Genomic DNA, 13,968 nt, shown 5'->3' on the forward strand with positions numbered 1-13,968 from the left:
AAACAAAATGGGCGAGCTGGAGGCACTAGCGAGACGAGAAAAACTTGATATCATTGGCATAACAGAAACATGGTGGAATGAGGAAAATGAATGGGACACAGTACTGCAGGGATACAAACTATACAGAAGAGATAGAATAGGACAAAAAGGTGGGGGTATTGCCCTCTATGTCCAAGAAGGATTAGAGTCTATCGAAGGGCAGACAGAAGGAAAAGAAAATCTGGAGTCTCTTTGGATAAAGATACCTGGAAAAAGCGATGCAATCACAAAAATTGGCCTCTATTATCGACTCCCAGCACAGTCAGAAGAAGCAGACGAACAAATGATGAAGGAAATCAAACATGAATGTAGAACGGGTAATGTAACGATCATGGGAGACTTCAACTTTCCAGGGATAAACTGGAACCTAGGAACTTCGAACTGCGGCAGGGAGATGATGTTCCTAGAAACAATAGGGGACTGCTTCCTAGAACAAATGGTGGAAGAACCAACAAGGGGTTCCGCAACCTTGGACTTAGTCCTCAATGGCTTAACTGGGAGAACATCAGAGGTGGAAGTCAAGGTCCCCCTTGGGACTAGTGATCACAGCATGATCAATTTTAAAATTGGCATTGGGAAGAGAAAAAAAACCAAGACCCAAACCACAGCCTTTAACTTCAAAAAAGGGAACTATTACGGCATGAGAGTCATGGTTAAAAAACGGCTCATGAAAAAGACACCCGGAATCAAAACGGTCGATCAAGCATGGTCCCTACTAAAAAATACCATCACCGAAGCGCAGAATCTCTACATTCTGCAGATATCCAAAGGAAGGCGAAACAAGAACAAAGGAGAACCAGCTTGGCTAACTAAAGAGGTGAAAGATGCGGTAAGGGATAAGAGGGACTTGTTCAAAAAATGGAAACGGGAACACACAACGGAGGCCTGGAATAGTCATAAGGTCGACCAGAAGAAATGTCACAAGGTGGTAAGAGTCGCCAAAACGGCCTATGAGGAAAAGATAGCGCAAGAAGCCAAAAACTTCAAGCCCTTTTTTAGATATATAAAAGGGAAAAAACCAGCAAGAGAGGCAGTAGGCCCTCTCGACAACCAAGGAATGAAAGGGTGCATTAAAGAAGACAAACAGATTGCAGATAGGCTAAATTCATTCTTTGCCTCCGTCTTTACTAATGAAGACACAACAACAATGCCGGAAACAAGGAGGGTATTCAAGGGTGACAGAGGATAGCCTCACCTCAGTGAATGTTGAATTGGACATGATATACTATCAGATCGACAAATTAAAAAGTGACAAATCCCCTGGACCAGATGGAATTCACCCGAGAGTATTAAAGGAGCTTAAGATGGAAATTGGAGAGATTTTACAAATCCTAGCTAACATGTCAATTAGAACCGGGCAAATACCAGATGACTGGAAAATAGCAAATGTTATCCCAATTTTCAAAAAAGGATCCAGAGGAGAACCAGGCAATTACAGACCTGTGAGTCTAACGTCGGTTCCTGGGAAGATGGTTGAAGCACTGATCAAGGATAGCATAGTGCAACACCTGGAAAATCACGACCTGATGAGAGCTAGTCAACATGGCTTTAGGAAGGGGAAGTCATGTTTGACGAATTTACTTCAATTTTTCGAGAAGGTGAACAAACTAATCGACGGCGGAGACCCGGTGGATATAATTTACTTGGACTTCCAGAAAGCGTTCGACAAGGTCCCACACACAAGGCTTATGAGGAAACTACTAAGTCACGGAATTGAAGGGGATGTACTTAGATGGATAGGCAAATGGCTAGAAAATAGATTGCAGAGGGTAAGCATAAATGGGGTATTCTCTGACTGGGGGAAGGTGACTAGTGGAGTGCCCCAAGGCTCGGTCCTTGGGCCTATCTTATTTAATATCTTCATAAATGACCTTGAAGAGGAGACAACAAGTAATATAATCAAGTTTGCAGACGACACAAAACTATGTCGGGCAGTTGGGTCACAAAAAGATATTGAAGATCTCCAGAAGGATCTAGACCAACTGGAGAAATGGGCGGACAAGTGGCAGATGAAGTTTAACATAGACAAATGCAAGGTGATGCACCTGGGCAAGAAAAATAAGGAACATGAATACAAAATGTTAGGTGTAACATTGGCCAAAACTGAACAAGAAAGAGACCTGGGGGTACTGATAGACAGAAACCAGAAGCCGTTGACTCAATGCGCGGCAGCGGCGAAGAAAGCAAACAGAATGTTGGGCATAATAAAGAAGGGGATCACAAGTAGATCGGCGGACGTTATAATGCCACTTTACAGAGCAATGGTCAGACCACACTTGGAGTACTGTGTCCAACACTGGTCTCCTTACCTAAAAAAGGATATAGCCCTGCTGGAAAGGGTGCAGAGGCGAGCCACGAAACTAGTAAAAGGTATGGAAAATTTGAGCTACAAAGAACGATTAGGAAGACTGGGACTGTTCACCCTTGAGAAGAGGAGACTGCGAGGGGATATGATTGAGACTTTTAAAATACTGAAAGGATTCGACAAAATAGAGCAAGAATTATTGTTGTTCACATTGTCAAATGTGAAACGGACAAGAGGTCATGGACTAAAGCTGAGGGGCAGCAGGCTCAGGACAAATGTCAGGAAGTTCTGTTTCACACAGCGGGTGGTGGACGCTTGGAATGCTCTCCCGGATGAGGTGGTGACGGAGACTACCATTCTGGGTTTCAAGTATAAGTTGGATGTATACCTCCTTGCAAAACATATTGATGGATACGGGTAACCAGGGTCTCCAACTGGGAGCACCTGGCTTGGCCTCCGCGTGTGCGGGTCGCCGGAATAGATGGACCTAGGGTCTGATCTGGCGTAGGCATTTCTTATGTTCTTTACAGGAAAACTAAGTGGTATGAATCTTGAACTACAAGGCAAAAACAAATGCATTGGCGAGAAGATGAGTACAGTTTCATCCTACAAGAGCAAATTTGAGCTAATGATGACTGACCTTGCAAACAACACTTTCGATCATTTTCCTAATACACAGGACCATCTGTGACAATATCCAAATTTTGCTTTTCAGAATGAGAAGTATGTGACAGAAATCTGTTCTGTTATTCAGGAATTCGAAAATAGATTCTGTGACTTCCAAAAATTTGGAACAGTTGTGGAGTACCCATTCAAAATAGATGTGGACATTAAAGAAACTGCAGCTGCTATCATTAAAAATCATTCATTTAACAAGCCATCTCTTGAAAACGAAATATTAACCCTTAAAAATGACATTGCTGAGCAAGAATCATTTTGGAAGCTAGTGCCTAGAAACAAATTTCCCAACTTGAGAAGATGCAGTGAAGCTGTACACTCCTGTTTCGGTTCAGCTTATTTGTGTAAATCTGTGTTTTCCCATCTGAAAATGACAGAGTACACAGCGTACCAACATGATAGATGAACATCTCCAGGATTCCCTTAGACTGGCCCCCCAAGCAATATTCACCCAACTTCAAAAAGCTGGTAAATGAAATGTAGGCTCAGACGTCTCACTAATGAGCAAGAGCGAAATATTAAAGATTGTGCAAGATCAGCCTGGATCAATACTTGACCTAAATTTAACACTAATTACTCAATAAAAGTTAAAGAAAGTTATTACTCAATAAATTTTTTTTTTTTAAAAAGTACTTTCCATTTCCCCTCGCAGTTTTTACTTGATCTTCGTCTCTCTGTTTTGTTTTTGCTTAATTTCTTTAACAGCTAATCACATGCAAGTAAATGATGGAAGGTTCATTAAAAATGTGTGTGGAGGGGGAAATCCTCCAACTTTATTGGGTTAAAATTTAATTTGAAACTAATTTGAAACTTCATTTTCATGGTGGTAGATCACCGGCATTTTTGGCCGTAAAAAGTAGATCACAACCTGTTCGAAGTTGGACATGCCTGGCATATATGCATAAAAAGTAGAGTTATTTGAGTAAATAAACATATAATTAATAATTTTAGAAAATATTACATTCACAGTAGCACACAGGATTTAAAGGAGGCATAAATATATTCTGTATTGACAATACATGTATATCTCTGAAGTCTTACCAGTTGTCATTTACCATTGCTTTGAGTAACACATACTCCCTAGTTAATTTCTCTTTTGAGACCTTGGGCTCGAAGAAGTACTTGAGTGTGGAATATGTGTTCATCTCTGATGTTCAGAGCATAAAAGTTTGAGTTTTGGAAGATGGTTCCCTAACTAGATGCTCTTGTATATGTGGCAGTATGTACATATATATCTATCTAGCAAAATCCCCTTGTATGTCTGCATACTGCCACTTAAACTAAAGCTCCTTTTTTCTAATACAAACATTTATAAAATAGCCCTTCCTATTGTATATGATACCATTTTCACATCTATCTTTAGTAACCTTTTATAAAATGCTTTCCTAGTTTTACATGGGTGAACCTATAAATATTGGTTTTGCTATCTATATAACCTAAAGAAAGTTATCTTCCATGAAGATACTTTGTCATTTTCAGATATTTCTTAGTGGAAGAGTTGAAAAGTAGGATTATGTGCTGATAAAGTGTACATTGACTTGTTATTTGGAATTTATCCATCTGACTCAGTGTTCCAAACTAACTTCTATAGTTTTCTGCTCATCATTTATATCTTATATCCTAAATAATGTCCAATTGTATTTATAAATGACTAAACATTATATAAGCAATTATCTAAATGCATTTCTGTGGGTACAACAGTGCTTTGCTGTAGAAATAAGATTTTATAAAACCGTATATATAATACATAGGTAAAGTTACTGTGGCCACCTTGTACACACATACCTTTACTTGGATTCAGCAATGGCATTCACATGATTATGGTTGGGGTGGGTTTGCATTTACCTACATACTTTTGAAAATTCACTCATGTGCATAAAAATTAAGCATGAAAAATTGTATGTGCTAAACAGCACATGTATATTTACATGCACAAAAACTCCCTGTGTATTTTTCAAAGAGCAATCATGGCTTCAGTGAATTGTCAAAATTAAAGTATGTGCATACTTTTTCACATTTGTACATCATTATAAAATTACCCCTGATGAGTGGAACTGTACAAGTCTAACTACTTTAATTCAGTTGGTCTGTTAAGAATCACATCAAGGAGTGAAAAATACAAATTCATGCCCAAACAGCTTTCTTTGCTATTTGTTCTATTAGTACTGTATTTATACATGCATTCACTCATATAACTTTTTTTTTTTTATTCATTTTCAAACTTACAATAAGTATGATAAAATGTCCAAATAAATTAACAATAGCTACTTTACTGATTCTCACACAAACTACATAACTGACAATGGAAAAACAAATGACTAAATATCCAAAAAAGCTATGGGGGAAATAATAATAATTTTAAAAAACCGTCTAAAAAGTGTCCTAAATGGCTACTTGGACGATCAAAAAGCCTGATCGTCCAAGTACCCTTAACCAAAGCTGGTTTTTAGACGTATCTAAAAACAGCTTAGGCTTTTCCTCTGCCTCTAAACACACAGAGAGAAAAGAGGTGTGTTTAGAGGAGGGGAAAGGGCGGGCGGTGGGCCGACCTACATCTAGGCGTTCAACACCTATAACCAAAACAGTTTAGTCGGCACTTAGACCTGTTTGACTTAGACGAAAGAAAACCAGGTCTAAGTGCTGAAAAAGAGGCCGCTGAGCTGTTGGCTGCTGACGCCATCAGTTCAGCGGCCCGGCAACCTAACCATCGCGGCAGGAGAGATGCCTCATCTCCCCTACCGCGATGCCATCACTCTTCTACCCGAACTGCCGCGACCCGCTGTGGGGCATCTCTCTTGCCGTGATGCATCACTCCCCCCCCACACACAACATCGGGGCAAGAGGGAGCCCAAGCCCTCTTGCCCTGCGGCAGCCGTGACCCCACCCCCGACTCGATCGGGGCAAGAGGGAGCCCAAGCCCTCTTGCACCGGCCAACAGCGGCACCCCTGACTCGTTCGGGCCAGGAGGGAGCCCAAGCTCTCCTGGCCCAGGCGACTCTCTACCCCCACCCCCACTAAATTACGGGCAGGAGAGATCCCAGGCCCTTCTGCACTCGACGAACCCCCCTCCCCCCAACGCCCCCCCCCAGAACCCCCGACCGCCCCACAGCCGACCCGCGACCCCCCGGCCGACCCCCCCATCCCCACCCCCCCTTCCCCGTACCTGTTTGGCAGTTGGCCGGACAAATGGGTGGCCAAACCCGCCTGTCTGGCAGGCAGCCACCGGCAGAATGAGGCCGGATTGGCCCAGCCATCCCAAAGGCCCGCCCACAGGTGGGGCCTAAGGCGCCTAGGCCAATCAGAATAGGCCCGGGAGCCTTAGGCCCCTCCTTCTGGGTAAATCTAGTTAGTAATGAACTTGTGGTAGATAAGGCCAAAGCCCTATTAAGAGCATATAAAAAGTTAGATGTTCCTCTGAGAAAGAGATATAAAAATTGAATATGGATTGCAGCCAGGGCCAGAAAAACACTAGGACTTAATAGTAAAATAATCATAATAATATTCAGTACATTCATGGAATTTGCTGATTAAACTGGACTTAGGGAAATGAAATATATAAAATATTTATAGAGGTAAAAGTAAAATTATGTTGTTTTTCTCCTTTCATTGTTCTGCTTTCCCGCTTTTTTCCAATGTGAAAATAATTGATACCAGATGGTTCTTAGTCTAGTAGTTAGAAGAAAGAGATAGGATTTCACATTCCTGAGCAAGACAGTTTGTATCTAAAGATATGTACTTTCATAATAATTATCATATAGGTGTATGTGTGTGTGTGTGCCCTGGGTCCAGGAGAGTATGAGAGAATGGAATATGGATGTATAGTGTGATTGTATTTAACTTAAAACCTTCACATTTATAAGATTTAAATTGGGAAAATTCAGATGAACTGCAGACATATGGAGTTCGACTTAGCTGACCTTTAGGGTTACTATGGAAACTACAGTCTTTGAGAGGCTCAGGATAAAGGAGGTCAGCTATTTGACCCTGCCTGGTTTAAAAAATATGAAATAGAACTCACTTTAAAATGCAAGAATATGGTCTGTTCATAAATTGGTCTTTTATCTGAACTGAAAGCAAAAGTAATGAAGAAGAAATTAGTTAAAGTTATGTTTATATAACCTATCAGTTTTCCCAGGAGGTAGAGATAGCAGATAAAGACCTAAACAGTCCATCTGAGTTGCCCATTAGCTATTCTCATTAAGGGGGGCTTTTGGGCTTTTTGTGTCTGTACCAGCCTGTCAGCTTTACAGAGACATAGTCAAAGAGCCATTTTGATTCAAACTTTTAAGGATACATTCTTTGTCTAAGGGTACAATTATTGTTTACCTACAATAAATAAGTTTTGCATTGCTTTGCTAAATTTCAACCTAAGTAGAGTTAAGGAGTTCTTTTAAAATATAAACATTATAATCTTATTTTATGTAAATTGCTGTAAACAAATATATAATTCTGTAAAACTTTTCTTTAAGCCTGTTATCTATAAAAGCTAAGAAGGTCTTTGTTAAGTGAAAGCCACTCCTCTACCGATGTATGAAATGCCTAATATGGGAAGGGAAAATATTTTAGCCAATCATATGAAGATAGGGACATGTTAGAGTGAAGTATATGTGACAGAATTAATACTGGCAATTGGAATTCCTCCCTTAAGCAAGATGGAGTTACACTGCTACAAAAGGAATGAATTTCCTTTGCACAAATCATAATTATGTATGAGCATGTGATATAAGATGTAAATGACTATTAATAAACAATTTTTAATTGGAAAAATCCATGTTTTTTCAGTCATAGCACCCCAGCTTTGGAACAATTTACCAATCTATTTACGTGGAGAAACCTCATTAGAAAAATTTAAAAGCACATTAAAATGCTACCTGTACAAAGACGCATTTGAGTCATAGATAGGATAATTTATCTATCATAAATCCCAGGCTCAAATACCTAATTTTAACCAGACCTTATGTAGAGGTCACAACCTCCCCCATCCTCTTTTTTGGCTTAGCCATATTTGTAAAACATTCTTTGTTACCCTCCTGATGTTGTTTTTTTCCTTAAATGTATTTTTACTCTCCTTAAAGATTGTAGTTCACCTCTCTTCCCTTATGTATCACTAATTACTTGTGTACATAACATTGTATGTTTACTTGTAAAAATTGTTTTATTTTGTCTCCCAATTTTTTATTGTCATACGCATTGAAGTATTTGATATTGCGTGTACAACAAACTTTTAATAAACTTGATGTTTGTGCAACTACTAAAAACCAATGGGAGAATTTGTTTAGACAGGATAGTAAAGATTCCTGTTTAGTACAGAATTGCTTTTAAAAGTTTTCTGAATCTGAGATAGTGATCACAAGATCATAGTGTAAGTGGTAGTTGATTCCAGCATTTTGCTAATTGATACTGAATGGATTAAAACGAAACTAAGGAACAACTTCAAAGAGAAAACTATTTGCATAAGAGGACAGCTGAACCAAGTAGAATTTTGGACACACTATAGCTTAATTTCCAACTCAGCTTTTGACCCTAACTTTATTTTAGGATGGAAAAACTTTAGTGATCAGGTCTTAAACGACATAGCCCCTCTGAAAAAACATTAAAAAAAAAAAAAAAAGACAACATTTATCAGACAGCTGGTACGATACCGACTTAATGGTCTTAAAGTGAGAATTATGCAAATTGGAAAGAATATGGTGCAAATCAGGAAAAGATGAGGATAGACTTACTTGGCAAACTAAAGGTTAAAGAATACAAAATAATGATCAAAGAAAAGCGTTGCTCCCCTCAAATTAATACTTCTACTTTAAATAGTCACAAACTTTTCAGAATAGTCAATTCTTTGATATTGAATTCCACAAATGCTCCAATACAGACTCCCCACCCCCTGTGGTGATCTTAGCTGACTTTTTCGCTACAAAAATCCACAAATTGAGATCGTCTCTTGCAGGTTCAAGCATAGATTTACCTATCACGCTTACTGCCTTAGACAAAGAAAGTATAGCTGTTGACATGATCTGGAATCACTTTGAAAACCCAGACTGGAGCCACTTCCTCAAGCTTTACTCAAAATATGTAAAATCCAATTGCCTATTGGACAACTGCCCACCGACTATTATGAAAACAGCTCCTATCTCCTTCAAGGCTGAACTTTTTAACTGGGTTTCTTTGTGCATGCGTATTGGTAAATTCCCGGAGGAACTTGGTCATATCCTCATGACTCCTGTTATCAAAAACCCAAAGGAGTCCGTTTCCTTGACTACAGACCCATTGCCAATATACCATTCGACCTCACAAAATATTTAGAGAAGTTCAGCATTCTACATGACTCTCAATCTGGCTTCTGTATAAATTACAGCACTGAAACAGTTTTAGCCTCTATGACTGACCATCTTTTCCATTTGTTTTCCCTGGGAAAGAGCACACTGGTACTGCAGTTCGACTTGAGCAGTGCCTTCGACCTTGTTGATCATGACATCCTGCTTAGGTGCCTTGATTCCATCGGCATTTCTGGACAGGTACTAAATTGGTTCACGGATTTCCTACAAAACTGTACTTATCAGGTCTACAGGTCTACTCTCAAGTTTGGTCCAATCCCTGAGGAGTACCATAGGGCTCCCCACTCTCCCCCTCACTTTTCAATATCTACATAGCACCACTGGGAAATATGTTATCCAATTTAAAACTGAAATCGTACATATACGTGGTGACATAATTATTATTCCCATTACCTCATTGACCCAAGAGACAGAACAATTCATCTCATCTGGGCTTACCAAGGTAGAACATTGGACTATGCATTCCAAATTAAAACTGAATCCCGAAAAAAAAACAAGATTTTCTTGGCAAGTCTCAATAACAAGATTGTGAACACCTCCTTGAGACTAATTGGGTCAGATTACTCAATTAATCCTACAACCAAAATCCTTGGCGTCACCCTGAACCGAAGCTTAACTTTTGAAGATCACACTAACGCTCAAGTCATAAAATGCTTTCTCACTTTATGGAAACTTCATACCATTAAACATTACTTTGATTTCTTCTCCTTTCGACTGCTGGTTCAATCCCTGATCTTAAGTACCTTAGACTACTGCAATATTATATACTTGGGATCTCTCAAGAAAACCATCAAACGATAGATAATCGTCCAAAATGCTGCAGTCAATCAAAACTTATCTCTTTGACAAATTTCTCTTGATATACTTCCAAAACACTTCCAGATAAACTTGACTAAACTTAACATGCCAATGTAATTTTGAAAGTTCTCTGTAATGTCGCTATCTGTATAGTCTCTTCCTCAGTAAACCGCTTAGAACTGTTTTTGGCATGGTGGTTTATAAAAATAAAGTTATTATTATTATTATAAAGTAATTTGCCTGGTATACTTTATATTGTTGCATGTTGGGAATTTTAGGCGGAAAAGATTTCTGGTGGAATATCTGTAGGGTAGCCAACTATGTTAGGTAGCCAGGAGCATTCCCTGTCAGGAACTTAAAGGCAATGATACATAATTTAAACTTGATCCTTGCAATTATGGGTAGCCAATGTAGGGATGTAGATGTTCCTATTTCCATAGTCTATATATGAGTCTTACTGCTGCATTTTGAACCAGTTGTAGATGTGATAATAATGTTTTAGAGCAAAGAATTAGTGTCACATTATAGTAATCTAGTCAAGATATGATTAGGGATTGCACTAAAATTCAGAAAGCCTCTGTTTTGAAGTATTTTCTAATGGATTTTAGCTTTCTCATTACAAGAAAAGATAGTTTTATAATTGATTGTAGATGACTCTTTATGGTGGTTATTAATTTCTACTTCTAAAATTTGGGATTGTAGTTCTAATAGAAGGTCTGCATCGTCTACTGTAATCCTTGAAGTGTAGCATGGGTCAGTTGAGGGTCCTAGCTAAAGGAATTTGATTTTGTTCTTAGTTTGAGGCAGTGGGTTGAGGACAAGTTTTCTATGATGTGGACACAATTTTGACAGTGGTGAGGGTGTTGGCTAAAGCAGCCATTACAGGTAGCGTGATCATCATGTCATCTGCATAGGTGAAATGTTTTATTCATGTGATATCTAGGATTGCAATAGAGGTTGAACACTGATGGTGAAAGTGGGGATCCTTGGTGGACCCCGTTGGGAGGGTGTCAGCTGTCAGAAAGTACACCATCCTTATGTATAGACTAGTGCCAAGTGATTAGGAAGCCTTGGAACCAGGAAAGGACTGGGTCGCTAAATTCAAAATCACTGAAGATCTCAGACATTTGATCGAAGTCTACTAGGTCAAATGCACTACTTAGGGAAAATTGGATTATGATTGCACTGTGACCCTTGCTTACTACTTCTTAGCTTTATGTTACTAATGCTGTAATTTTTCCTGAATCTCAATTGTGAAGGGTGGAGGATGTTAACATAAGATGCGCCATCTCCGGATCAGACCTTCGGTCCATCAAATCCGGCGATCCGCACATGCGGAGGCCCTCCCAGGTGTACACCTGGCATAATTTGTAGTCACCCATATCCTTCTATGCCTCTCATAAGGAGATGTGCATCTAGTTTGCTTTTAAATCCTAGGACAGTCGATTGCGCAATAACCTCTTCGGGGAGAGCATTCCAGGTGTCCACCACTCTCTGCGTGAAACAGAACTTCCTGATATTCGTCTTGAATTTGTTTCCCCTCAGCTTCATTTCGTGTCCTCTTGTACGTGTGCAAGTGGACAATGTAAATAGTTTTTTCTGCTCTATTTTGTCAATTCCTTTCAGTATTTTGAAGGTCTCGATCATATACCCTCGCAGTCTCCTTTTCTCAAGGGAAAACAATCCCAGTCTTGTGAGTCGATCTTTGTATTCCAGTTTTTCCATACCCATTATTAGCTTTGTTACTCGCCTCTGCACCCTCTCCAGCAGTTTTATATCCTTCTTTAGTTTGGGGGACCAGTGTTGGACGCAGTATTCCAAGTGGGGTCTGACCATCTTAAATAATAAAATGCTAGCCCGCGCATGCGCACTCACAACGCGTGTTCCCTGATCCCTTTTCTGTTGGGATGTGGCCGCACGAGTGCGCATGCGCGAGTATTACCTCACAACAGCCTCCCTGCTCTCCACCTAGCCTTGCTTTCAAAGGGCCCGGTAAAGGTCGTAGAAGGCAGCGAGCTCTGACACCAACAGCAGCGCCACTGCACACCCACCGCCACCCCCTGATCCCTGCTCTGTTGGCAAGAGTGCGCTACAGGAGGAAGGCTTAAAGGAACAGTGCTGGCGGTGGTTGCCAGGAGGAGGGCTTCGAGGCGAGGCGGCTGTCCGCGGAGGGCAGACGCCAGGCCAGGACGGACTGAAGAAGACGCGGATGGCGGTGGAGGGAGCGATCGCAGAGTCCTGCCGTTGACATGGCCCCTGCCCAGGGAAACCTTCCAGGAAGTAAAGATAAACCGGCTCCGGAACACTTGCAATTCAAAGTCGCCGTGGCGGCTCCTCTCTCGAACCGCACCAGTGTCACAGAAGACTTCCGACTCAGGCGGGGATAGAGAGAGGAGTCGTGGCGTCGGCTTTGCACTAAAACATGAACTTTGAGCGTGTCCGCCAGCTGGCATTATAATACCAACCTGACTGCGGAGAACCAGCAGAAGCAGGTAGTTCGGCGCGGAGGGAGACCACACAAGTGTTTTGCGGCGGATTTTGTTGTGGGGGAGGGGAAGGCAAGGACGATTGAGTAAGAAAAATGGTAGGGGAGGGGAAATAGGTTAAATTAGCAGGTGTCCTCCAGCTGCATTGCTACCACTAGGGGGTGGAATATTTTCAGTCGCTAAGGACAGGTATGTTCCCTGGAGTCCTGCAGAACTTGCATGTCCCTCACAATTGAAAAATGTGACAGTAAAACAGCACCCTCTATTGGTGAGACTGTGGGTGGAGGACTCCTGCTCAGCTTAGAGGGAACAGTGAACAGTCATTTTTAGATACATATTCAAGGCCAGTTTCCAGTTCTTTCATCTGTGCTCCTCTGTTAATGAAGATATCGTGTATTTTTATGCCTACATAAGAGTAGGGGCAGGGATTGGGGAATGACTACCTCCCTCTTCCTGGGTAATGAGAGCTATCAGGTGGAAAGTAGCTAGCTGGATGGGGAAGCTGCATATGGAGATGAGGTGCTACAAGTATGCATCTGGTGCAACCCCAAACTTATATGTCATGTCTGTATTTCTAAGTTAGATTGTAAGCTCTTTGGAGCAGGGACCATCTATAAATGTCAAAATGGCTACATCAGGTCACCAACTTCGACTTTATTCTACCCACTGAAAAAGTGACCGGCTTGAAACCTTTGCATAAATCAAAACAAAGAGCCAGACAAAGAGCAGGCAGGGGGGGTCTTCGTGGGGGGCGCAAGCACCTCTTCTCTCTGCATACCTCTTTAAATGTTCGCCAGCGCACGGAGCATATTCCGTTCTTCAGATAAGCTACTCTTACATTTACCCTTCTCCTCCACTGCCAATTCCATAGGGGACATGTGAGGGAAGGAGGCTTTACTAGCACCCGTTAATGTAATGGGCTAAAAAACTAGTTGCTCTATAAAGTGGCATTATGACCCTCTCCTGTTGAAGCATTTTAAGTAGCATTTGAGTTGTTCTGTGACATATCCTTCCATCATTTTGATAAATAGGGGGATGGAAGTTACTTGCCAATAATTGGCCACATCAGAGGGACTGAGTTTTGGATTATTGGGAATGGGAGTTAAGATAATTTCTCCTCCTGATTTGGAGAAAGTCAGTTTTTTAGGTGATAGTTGAGCCATTGGGTTATTTTTCCTATGGTTGTTGGGGTGGCTGCTTTGATACGGTAAGGTGGGCAGGTATTGAGGCTGCAGTATGCATTGGAGTATTTTAGGAGAAGCTGTTTTATGTCTTTGAATTTAATCTCATCAAAATTATCCCAAGATCTGTCTCCTGATATTTACATAGA

The 13,968-nt window shown here is 40.8% G+C and overlaps 1 protein-coding gene across 5 annotated transcripts in view; it reads right to left on the reverse strand.

Moving 5' to 3' along the window:
- The window catches only part of GNAO1 (G protein subunit alpha o1), a 1,237,229-nt gene that overhangs the window by 357,682 nt on the left and 865,579 nt on the right, over positions 1 to 13,968 (reverse strand). The gene's annotated exons all lie outside the window — the stretch shown is intronic.

This window comes from Geotrypetes seraphini, chromosome 4 (genome assembly GCF_902459505.1).
Source record: "Geotrypetes seraphini chromosome 4, aGeoSer1.1, whole genome shotgun sequence".
Taxonomy (NCBI): Eukaryota; Metazoa; Chordata; class Amphibia; order Gymnophiona; family Dermophiidae; genus Geotrypetes; species Geotrypetes seraphini.